Genomic DNA, 11309 nt, shown 5'->3' with positions numbered 1-11309 from the left:
GCAAAAATTCTTAGTACACCAAAAAGCACAAACCATAAAAGACAAAATTATTAAATTAAACTTCATCAAAGTTAAAAATAATTCTATTTTTGAAAAACAGCATTAAGAAAATGACAAGGCAAGCCACAGAATGGAAGCAAATATATCTGATTAATACACATACACACAAAATCTAACACAGGACTCATATCCAGAACATATAAAGAACTCAATAATAAGAAAATAGAGGGCCAGGCACAGTGGCTCACAGCTGTAATCCTAGCACTCTGGGAGGCCGAGGCGGGAGGATTGCTCGAGGTCAGGAGTTTGAGACCAGTCTGAGCAAGAGCAAGACCCCATCTCTACTAAAAATAGAAAGAAATGATTTGGACAGCTAAAAATATATATAGAAAAAAATTAGCTGGGCATGGTGGCACATGCCTGTAGTCCCAGCTACTCGGGAGGTTGAGGCAGAAGGATTGCTTAAGCCCAGGAGTTTGAGGTTGCTGTGAGCTAGGCTGATGCCACGGCACTCTAGCTAGGGCAAAAGAGCGAGACTCTGTCTCAAAAAAAAAAAGAAAAGAAAATAGACAAATATGGGCAAAAGATTTGGACAGATGCCACAAAAGAATATACACAAATGGTGAAAAGCACATGACATGATGCTCAACATCTTTAGGCACAAGGAAACACAAGGTAAAACCATAATAAGATATACAACCTAACCCACTAGAATGGCTAAAATGAAAAATGACAATACAAAGTGCTGACAAAAATGTGGAGCTACTGGAACTCTCAAAAATTGCTGGTAGGAATGTTAAATGGTATAAACACTTTGGAAAATAATTTGGCAGCTTCTGAAAAGTTAAAAATATGCTTCTTCTACAATCAGCAATTCCATCCCCAGGTATTTGCCCAAGAGAAATGAAAACATTGTCCACATAAAGACTTCTAAACAAAAGCGTATAACAGTTTTATTTATAATAGACAAATACAACCCAAATGTCTATCAACAAATGAATGGACAAACTCATCGTAGTAGATCCACAGAATAGAATACTACTCAACAATAAAAAAGAAACAAACAATTGCTCACCACAAAAAAATGAATGAATCTTAAGATCAATGTTATGAGTAAAAGAAACCAGACACAAAGGAGTATATACTTTCCATTTGTATGAAACTCTTTAAAAAGCCAAATTTAACCTAGTGACAAAAGCAGATCCATGCTTACCTGAGGCTGGATGGGGAGGGGATCAACTGCAAAGGGATACAAGCAGTACCAGCTACATAATTTGCAGGGTTCAGAGCAAAATGAAAGTAAGCTGTACATGGTGGCTCATGCCTGTAGTCCCAGCTGCTCAGGAGGTAGAGGTGGGAGGATCACCTGAGCCAGGAGTTCGAGGCTAAAGTGAGCTATGATCACACCACTTCACTCCAGCCTGGGTGAAAGAGTGAGACCCTGTTTCTTTAAAAAAAAAAATGCATGACCCCTCGTTAAAAAATTACTAAGAATTTCAAGGAAGCAGCAGCAGAGCATTAAACCAAGCATGGGGACATTCTGAGCACAAGTCCTTGTGTGACTGCACACATCACACACACCCATGAAACCAACCCTGAGCATAAGAGAACACTTTATGGCGATGAAAATCGCCAAACACTTTATGGCGATGTTTGATATCTTGATGGTGGTTACACATTTCTGTACATTTGTCAAAACACATCAAATTATGGTTAAAATGGCAGGAATTCCCCCGGCCATTGAGGAGAACAAAACTGCAGATAAACCAGTCAACAATCCCAATGATTTGAAGTCTTCATTAATCTACTAAAAACAACCCTTTCCCCTTGAGATTTCAACCATGCCCTCTCCAGAAGCCTCCCAGAACATCATCTTCATTTACTATTTACCTATCAAATACCTACATGTCTAATCATACAAGGAGCTGGAGATACAAAGTTCTTTAAAAACACAATTCCTGCTATCAAAGAATGAATGGTCTGTTGCTGCAGTGTCCACTATTGTAGGTCTGTCACTGCAGTGTCCACTATTGTAGCTGTGAACTACAGATGGCTATTTAAATTTAAATCCGTGAAATTTAAATTTAATTAAAAATTCACGCTAGCCACACTGTAAGTGCTTAATAGCCACATGTGGCTCACCGAGAACATATTGGGCAGCACAGAACATTTCTGTCTTAGCAGAAAGTTCCACTGGACAGAGTTAGATATGGAGGCAGGCAGTGGGAGATATCCAGATAGTTCCAGAATTCTGGTTTCAAACATGTGCTGATACCAGAGTCTTTTGTATTCTATCACCTACAAACCAGAAGCAGCTGGGCAAAGTGGACGCAGTGGGGTGTAGGGTCCTGCTTGCACGGGGAAAAACAGCCAACCCTTAGAAAATCTGCCTTCTGTCAAACATGAACTCAGCTTGCCTTTCTAGGCTAAAATACTCCTAAGCAGCTCTCACTGAGTATTTCTCTAGCCCACTGCAGTTAGCTAAGTATTTGTTGTTACTCCAAGTACCCTGGGTGAGAACATCAGCACAGAGGTCCTCGATGCCTCCTCCCCAACAGCCTGAGAGACACCATGCTTTGCCACCATGTACGCGGTCTGAGATTAGGGGGAGGGGCAGATCAGGGGCTCCAAAGGACGATAGTAATTTGCTGCTTGCTTTCCCGCTGGGATTCAGAAACACTCTCTTTCCTTTCCTGATGAGAATAACGTGTCTATTTTAATGCCCCATCTGATGCAGGGACCCCTTTTGCAGCATACCTGACAAGGAGTTGCCAACCTCTTAAACACCTGCAGTGTCGAGGAGCTCATTGCTTCCCACCCCAGCCCATCCATACTGGGTAGCACTCCTCCTTTGATGGGGTCAGACAGACGGTGGCTACAGAGACTCCTCCCATCGGTGCTGGTTCCCTGATGATGCCAGGTTCCCCACCCAGATCCTTGTGCTCTCCCACCTCTAAGCCCTCCCCCATCAGCATCTCTTCACATGCCCTGTGTGGGAGACTCCAGCATGTCCTGCTCCCGCATCCTTTGTAGTAGGGAGTGCTTATGAATGGTGTCCCTCTCAGAATCACTGGTCCAGAGTCTCATTTAAAATCTCCTATTGTTCTATTAAGCCCTTTTATCAATAAAAAATCATTTTAAAAATTCCCTTTGTATCTATGGCAAAACCATTGTTAAAGGTACAAGTCACTCAGGGTTTTCTATATAAACTACATACAAGACAATTCCTTTTAGAATGAAGCTCAATTTTTTTTAAGACGCAGGATCTAGCTCTGTCACCCAGACTGGAGTGCAGTGGCACAATCATAGCTCACTGCAACCTCAAATTTCTGGGCTCAGGCAATCCTGCCCCCCCTCAGCCTCGCAAGTAGCTGGGACTACAGGTACATGCCACCATGGCTAGTTAATTTTTCTTATTTTTTGTAGAGATGGAGTCTTGCTGTGTTGCCCAGGCTGGTCTGGAACTCCTAGGCTTGAGTGATCCTCTTGCCTCGGCCTTCCAAAGTACTGGGATTGCAGGTGTGAGCTCCCATGCCGGGCCCGAAGCTATGTTTTTTAAAAAGTGTCCAAGACATCCTTATGTTTCCTCCTTTGTTATGAGACCTCTGTGGGTATTTATTTATTTACTTCTCATCAGACCACTCTGAAGCTCAGCACCAACCCAGCCCCCCTGACTCTGGCCCTCTGTTGCCACACCCCTTCTCTTACCTGACACCGGATCCTGGTGACACCAACACTTCTGTGGCCACTGTCGTGCTGCTGCTATGGCTGTTTTGGGATACCAGATGAGAAAAACGGGGAAGGTGGAATCTATTTATGGTGATCCTCCTGGCTCCTCCCTCCCCCCTCAGCCTTCCTCCTCACCGGCCCTCCTGAGACTGAGTCCCAGCCTTTTGGAGATGAGAAAGGCGAGTCAAGGGACCACAAAGTCACACCCCAGATTTCTATGTGGGAGTAGCTTTGCAAGTGGGCCTAACTGAATGGATCTGTTTCTTAAAATACTATCAAAAATGTTTTAATTATTAATATTATCTCAAGTGAATTATCATTTCATCCAGGAGGATGGCTTTCCTAAGAGCTTCTCTTCCTCTTTCTTATTTTGCTTGCTGGAGTGCGTGGAACTACCCTGAGCATTTACACCCCGGCTCCCCTGCCGCCCAAGTGTGTCCATACAAAGACCTGCAGCCTTTCCTTGGAGCCTCTTCCACTGCTTACACCTGAGTGTCCCATGCTGAGGCCACCACCAGGCAGCCTGCCGAGCACTCATTCTCAGCTGTCCCTGGAGGTAGGTGGGATCTGTCCACAAACCTGGGGATCAGATGTGTTCAGAATCTAGAACTTCTTGGGTTTTAGAAAGGTAATATAGAGGTACCAGTATTATGTAAAATGGGGTGTGGTGTGGGCAGTCCTGGATGGTCAAATGCACCAACATTTTTGTATCAATGTTCAAACTACATGAAATAAAGATAACAAAGAGCTTCAGGTCAATTCAGATCAGGTTATACTGCCAAACGTTTTTTTTTAAAACTTAGTTTTCAGAGTTGTTTTGCCTTTTGGAATTGCAGATAAGAGATGGCAGATCCATCTTGCCTCTCCTCTCTCTTATTTCCCAAACTGATCTTCCATAAAGAGATTCCTGCCATGTTTGTAGGCAAAGCTTGAAAGGCAAAGTTTGTGCTTGCCCCAAGCTTAAATAGAAAAAAATCTTTGTTTCACCTGGGCAAATCCCTTTCACAATGACCCAACACCTGCCCATCTGTCATCTTCTGTGTTCCCTAATTTGCCTTCCCAGAATCAAACCATCTGCTACCTTCTGGCCCCACCACCTTGCACCTGCACCATCCAGATGGCCACCTTCTCTTCAAAAGTGTCCAATCCCATCCTTTAATCCCCTCTGACATCCACAGTCAGGGTGCATTAATTGTAGAGTTATGGGGCAGCTTTATCCTCAAAAGAAAAATGATAGGTACTAATTGTTTGAGGGCCACTCACAGACTCTTCTTAAATATAATCGGTGTGGGATCACAGAAAAATCTCTTGATGAATTGCAGAGAAAGTTCCCGCAAGGCCTCCCCCAAGATATAGCCTTCATTGTTTTCAGGTTGACCAGATGCAAACACAGTGTTTCTTCCACTCCACACCCACTTTCCACAAAGCCTTCTCTGACCAAACCTGCAGGGTTCCCATGAGCCGCCCAGCCTCCCTTAGCAGGTGGGGATAATGGTTTAGAGAGGGCTGGGCGTATGTGCTCATATTTCTGCTCTTTTTATAACTCAGAAGTTGGCCATCTGGATGGCCCTGCATCCTCCAGACATTTTAATGGCTCTGATCCCCATCTCATGACAATCTTGGAGTGCCTCAGGGCACTTTCCTTTCTCCTGGTCAGCTTGCTCTAATTTCCCACTCCCACTGAAGTCTGCATCTCTTGCCTATCGCCTCTGAGCATGGCTGGCAGTGCATTAACTCAGATGTAGCACACAGCCCCCTTTCTTTGGTTAGCTCCAAACGCTTGTCGCATCAGGCACTGGGGACAATACACCTTCCACTGAAGGTGCACATGGTGGAGTAGGGCTGTTTATCCTGCAGGTCTGGACATTAGACAGCTTAAAAGTGACTATCTGACCTCTTAAAAAGAGGCTTTGAACTCGGCCCAGCCCCTCCCTCTGGCTGCAGCCTCCCTCCACATGCCATCTCAAAATTCTGCTCACTTGAACGAAACTGGACCAATGCCAGATTGTGTGAGCCCTACCACACCAACCACCAGCAGGGTGCTTGACACGGCTTCTCTTAGGTGAACACCTGGACGTTGTACCTGTGGTCAGATTTGGGGTTTGTGTGCGCCTGTGAAACTGATTGTTCTGGGTCTGGGTGTATTTGTGTCTGCGTGTGTATCCCTGTATGTCTGTGTCCTGCTTGGGTTTCTAGCTGTCATAACAATCATAGCTAACAGAAACTGAGAGCCCAGTCTGAGCCAGGCACTGTCCAAGTACCTCATGTGTAATCCTTACAGCATTCCTATGTTACTGTCATTCCTATTTTACAGACAAGAGACCTGAAGTAGGGAAACGTTAAGTAACTTTACCGTGTACCCAAGTGTCTGGAGATCTCTGGGTTTGGGATCCCTTTACATGTCATTCTTTGTGTGTGTTACATAAATTACATGTTCTTATGTCTGTCCACATTCCTATGTGTGTGCCTGTGTGTGCGTTTATGGCTCCAGAAACTCTGCATCCTTTTTCTGGCTTCTTGATTACCTTACAGTTGGTCTCTCCTGTCCTGGTCCTGGGAAAGTTCAGTGTGTAAAGCGACGGGTCTTGGTGTGTGGGCCATGGACAGTGATGGGAGAAGGTGATGTCTGTCTGTATTTCTGACATGATTTAATTCAGGCAGCTGACTTGCTATTTCAGTAGGACCAATGTTCTATGTCCTCTGTGAGCTCTTCCATAGAAACTTCTGTAGAAACACCTCTGTAGAAACTTAGCGAGAAAGGCCCTGTGGGTGGTAGGGTCTTGGCACCTTCCTCTGGTAGTGCACAGATGTTGCCGGGCCTTCCTGTTAGGGCAGATCAAAGGGAGATGGGCTCCAGTTGCCATGCAGCGTGCTACATGCAGATTAGACACAACACAGGACTTCCTAGCAATGAGGGTTGACTGATAAAGGACTATTATAGGGCATTAATGGTAGAAAGGGCTCTCCTTGTTATGAGCACAGGTGAAAAACCACTTCTCTCAGACTGTTTGAATGTTTTCCTACTACCAAATACCCAGAGGGCTATTCTTGCCTTCTGATGTACACATTTTACAAACACCATCTGTAATCCTTGAAACAACTGAATAAGGGTAGTTTGTTGTAATTGTCCTCTTGTTGCAGATGAGGAAATGAGGCTCAGAGAGGTTAAGTGATTTGCCCAAGGCCACACAGCTAGTGACAGACCCAGGATACAAGTCCAAATTTTTCTGGCTCCAAAGCCCAGTCTCCTTTTACTACATCAAAGTGTCTGTGGGCTATCTGACTTGGGATTTTTCTGTTTCCTTGGGTAAGGTGTCACCTAATAATGGAGGGGCTGCAGTTTCTGCAAGCCCAAGGTTTCTGGTTTGGAAGGGGGCAGTCAGCAGTCTTTTCCTGGGCAGGGTTAACCATTAAAAGAGCACAGGTCTGCCCTCAGGCTACCACCATTGTTCATCCTTACAGACTCTAGACACACTGATCCAAGCCTTATTATGCCCATGTTACAGTAAGGGAAACTGAAGAACCTGCGCACTGTCACCCACGGTAGGCCTGGGCAGGAAGACCCCTGGAAGACCCCTGGAAGACCCCTGGAAGTCAGCATCCCAGAGCAAGACGCCTGGTCCGAGCCTTGGCTGCATCACTGGCTCTCAGGTAAGGGGTGTGGCTGATGGTTAGGGGGTCAGAGCCCTAACGCCCCACAGGCAGAGTGGCACAACTTCCCTGCTGGGGCACTGGGGACTCAGCTCTCCACCTTCCCTGCTTAAGAACTGTTCTCAGGGTAAAGCTCTGGATCCTCACCACGGCTTCCCAGGCCCTGTCAGACCTGAATCCCGCCCCTTCACTTGCCTCTCTCGAGGCACACCGACTACACTGCCTCTCAAAGCCATAGAGCTCTCAGCTTCCTCTGCTCCCTCTGCTTGCAATATTCCTCCCTGGTGAACTTCCCAGCCTCTCATTTTTCTCTTAGATGGACTTTCCCCAGGGAAGTCCTCCTGTTCCTCCAGGTCCTGCCAGGACCCCTGTTAGATGCACTCAGAGCCCCCTGAGCTAGTCATTCATAGCTCATAGCAAACCGCAGGTAATCATTTGTGTGACTGTTCAGTGTCCTTCCACCTTAGACCACAGGGTGTGTGAGAGCAGGGACCACGTGTGTCTGGTTGATCACTGTGACCCCAGTCCACGGTGCCTGGCACGAAGTGGCTGTTAATAAATATTTGAAAGATGGATATAGACATGATGGAAGGAAGGAAAGCGGGAGGGGAGGGTGACCCGCCTCTGACAAGCCACTGCAGTTTGGTTTGAAAGCCGCAGCCGTGCCTTGTGAACTCCAGTGCACACCAGCTCATTTAGCTGTGGAAATGTCAACTGCAAAGCTGTCATGCCTTTGAGGTCACTTACGGGAGAAAATACATCACAACAGGGCAGTAAGAGGAAGCCATTCCCAGGAATGTCGAGACTTACTCTGCGGGTCCCTGACTCACCTCCCAGACGCGCCCGTGACGTTGGCCTCAGTCAAGGTGCTCCTCACTCACAGGCGGGACTCCCCGGGCCTCCGCCTCGTCTGAGGTGACTCAGTCTGCGCTCCAGCCAGGCCTCCCGCCGCCTCCGCGGCTGTGCCGGCGGCTGCAGGGCCTGACCCGCACGCGTGGAGGGCTGAGGTCGCCGGCCCTGCCCCCAGCTCCGTCGCCGGGGCCTCCTCTCCTTCAGCAGGAATGCTCCGTTTGCCGCCTCTTTCTGCAGGGAGGAGAGGGAGGGGCCGGGAAGACTGCACGGCTCTGACCGTCCTGCCCCCTTCCATTCCTAAGGGCCAGACAAGATGTCCCCTCAGACCCGCCCGTGACTCTGACAGGGAGGCCCCACCAGGCGAGGCCCCCGCGGTGCCGTCCGAGAGTCACTGAGTCTCCCTCGCCCCGGGGGATCTTGGGAAAACTGGGGGCGGGCGGGAGAAGGGCCCGGATGAGGCGCCCCGTCTGGGGCAGCGGGCGGTGGGGTCGTGCTTGCTCATCGCTGCGGATGGACCAGTGGTGGCCACGCGTCCAGACCGGGCTACCCACTTAACCACTGTGGCCAGAGCAGCTCGGCCAAGGCAGGGATGAGACCGCAGGGCTCCGGTCAGGGAGGGCGCTCGGTCCCTCACCTCCCCAAGGTGGTGGTTTCCTTACCCCATCCTGTTTTCCTCGTACCCCAGGCGTCTCTGCCTGGAAAAGGCCTTCCGAAACCCACAGCTGCCTTTTCCCAGAAAGCTGCCGGCAGAGCCCTCAGCAAAGGGCTCGTGTTCCAGCAGGGTGGGCGGCCCGGCTTCGGGCCAGACGAAGTGCAGCCAGCAGGGCCTCCAGGATGCTCCTGCGGACATCGGTGGCTTGCAAAGGTACTGGCCAAAGTACCGTTGTCCCTAGAGCATCCTGTGGAACTGCTGTACGTGGCTAACACCTGGGGGAATGCTAATGTAAGTCAGCCCCTTCATTTTACTAATGGGGAAATCAAGGCTGGGTCACACTGGCAATGAAAGGGTGAACTGGACCTGAAAGTAGAGCTCTGGTTCCAAGGCCAGAGGTCGCGCTGCAAACTCCCTGAAGGTGGGGTCTCTGTCTCTTCACCCCTATGTGGCCTCCAGGGCCACCACCCAGCCTTGCTGAGATGAATTCTAGGTGCCTGCCCCAGAGAGGACCAAGATGGGGGAGCCAGAAGGAAGAAAGGGGTGAAAGGGAGGCTTTGCCATAGAAGGAAGGCTGTTTTAGGTTCTTCTCTCTCAGACAAGGTAGCCTGTTCCTCTGAAACCCCAACCGGGAGCTACTCAGGATTTCCTGACCTTGAACTCTTGACAGACTAGAGAAGCCACTCATACCTGGAGCTATTAAATATTTATAGTCAAGTAAGAGGGTACAAGGGGACAGAATACACATTTACAAGTGAAAAAAATATAATGGATTTCTTAAATTTTCTTTCCTTGCATTAAATAAATAAAAATGTATATGTATTTCTTTGCCTTTGTATTTTGGAAATGATTTTTATAATCTCTGGTGGATAAAATAAACTAATGATGTTATGTTTCATTATTACAAATAAATTTGGGAGAGAGGCTTGATCTTCGATCACTGGTGTGGTATTTTCAGAAACTCTCTTCATCTTCTTAACTGAAGCTCTGTTCAGGAGCAGCTCCCAGTCCCAGAGGCAGGGAAGGACAAGGTCCCAGGGAGTAAGCACCTGCCCTGTCACCAACGGCCATGTCTCATAGGCTGCACTGTGTGCATCTGTTGCCTTGCCTTCCCTCCTGCCATATAATAAGATTCTCACTATGCAGATATCCTACTGTCACTGAGAGCTCAGTGCCTGGCCCAGGGTCTGCAAGAGGCAGAGTGTGAGAATGCATGCAGCATGGCCGGAAGGATGGCCGAGCAAAATGGTGAGGCTCTCAGAGGAGAGTATGGGCTCCTGAGAGTAGCACTGGGCATTGAAGAAATTAGCATTTGTTGAGCACCTACTAAATGCCAGGCAACATATAACAAGAGGAATCAATTAGATAGTGCCCTGTAATTTACCAAGTGTTTCCCTCCTATCTTTCTCTCCCTTTCTCTCCCATTTTTCATAGCTGTTTTCACTTCTGAGCATTAGGTTATATATATATCTACTCATTTGCTTATTAACTGTCTCCCTCAATAGAATGTGAATTCATGATGACGGCTTCTGTAGGTCTAATGCACTGCTGCTTTCCTGACGTCTAGAATGGAGCCTGGCACATAGTAGTTTATAGTCTAATAAACGTTTACTCAGTGAATACAAAAATAAAATCATGATTGTAAAAACTGCTGTTGATAGGGATTAACATCCCTGTCTCCCAGCTCAGAATGCTGAGGTCAGGGAGGTTGAAACTTTGTCCAAGGTCAGACAATTAGTAAGTCGCAGAGTCAGAATCTGAAACCAGGTCTTCTGACTTCTTTCCATTCTGCTATCTGCCTTACACGTGAGCATTATTTCATCTAAATCTTTACCACACTATTATAAAGATAGGTCCTCTTTTTTAGAGCAAGGAGGTTTGGACTCAGAGAGGTGAAGTGACCTGTTCAAGGTCACTCTGCAAGTAACTATCAGAGACCAAATTTGAACCTAGGACTTCCTGCCATCCTTCCCCACAGAGAAAGCAGTTCAAGGACACACAGAGAAGCAAGGGCAGGTGACGTCCATTGGTACAATTGCCCCAGAGAGTGCTCTGCAATAGTGGGGAAGAGTGCCAGTGGGACCCGAGGATCTGTGGAAGTCCCTGAGCCCCTGGGCTCCTGACCACCAACCTTCTCATCTGCAAAATGAAGGCTTCAACTAGGTGATGGCTAAAATCCCTTGTAACTCTGCATGGCTAAAACATTACCTCCTTTGTGACCATGGACCGAGCCAGAGGACTTGGGCACTAAATTCTACCTTCCCCTTTGTTCACATATAGTGCCCAAAATCCAGCCCATCGGGACCTTTGTCATACACAGGCATGGTGGGCTTGGGGTAGGCTAAATCAGGAGCAGAGAGATGGGACCGCAATGGGGACAAGGATGAGCATTGAGGCAGAGGCAGATGCAGGTTGTAATGAGAAG

Source organism: Lemur catta, chromosome 1, assembly GCF_020740605.2.
Source record: "Lemur catta isolate mLemCat1 chromosome 1, mLemCat1.pri, whole genome shotgun sequence".
Taxonomy (NCBI): domain Eukaryota; kingdom Metazoa; phylum Chordata; class Mammalia; order Primates; family Lemuridae; genus Lemur; species Lemur catta.
This window is presented reverse-complemented; position numbering follows the sequence as displayed.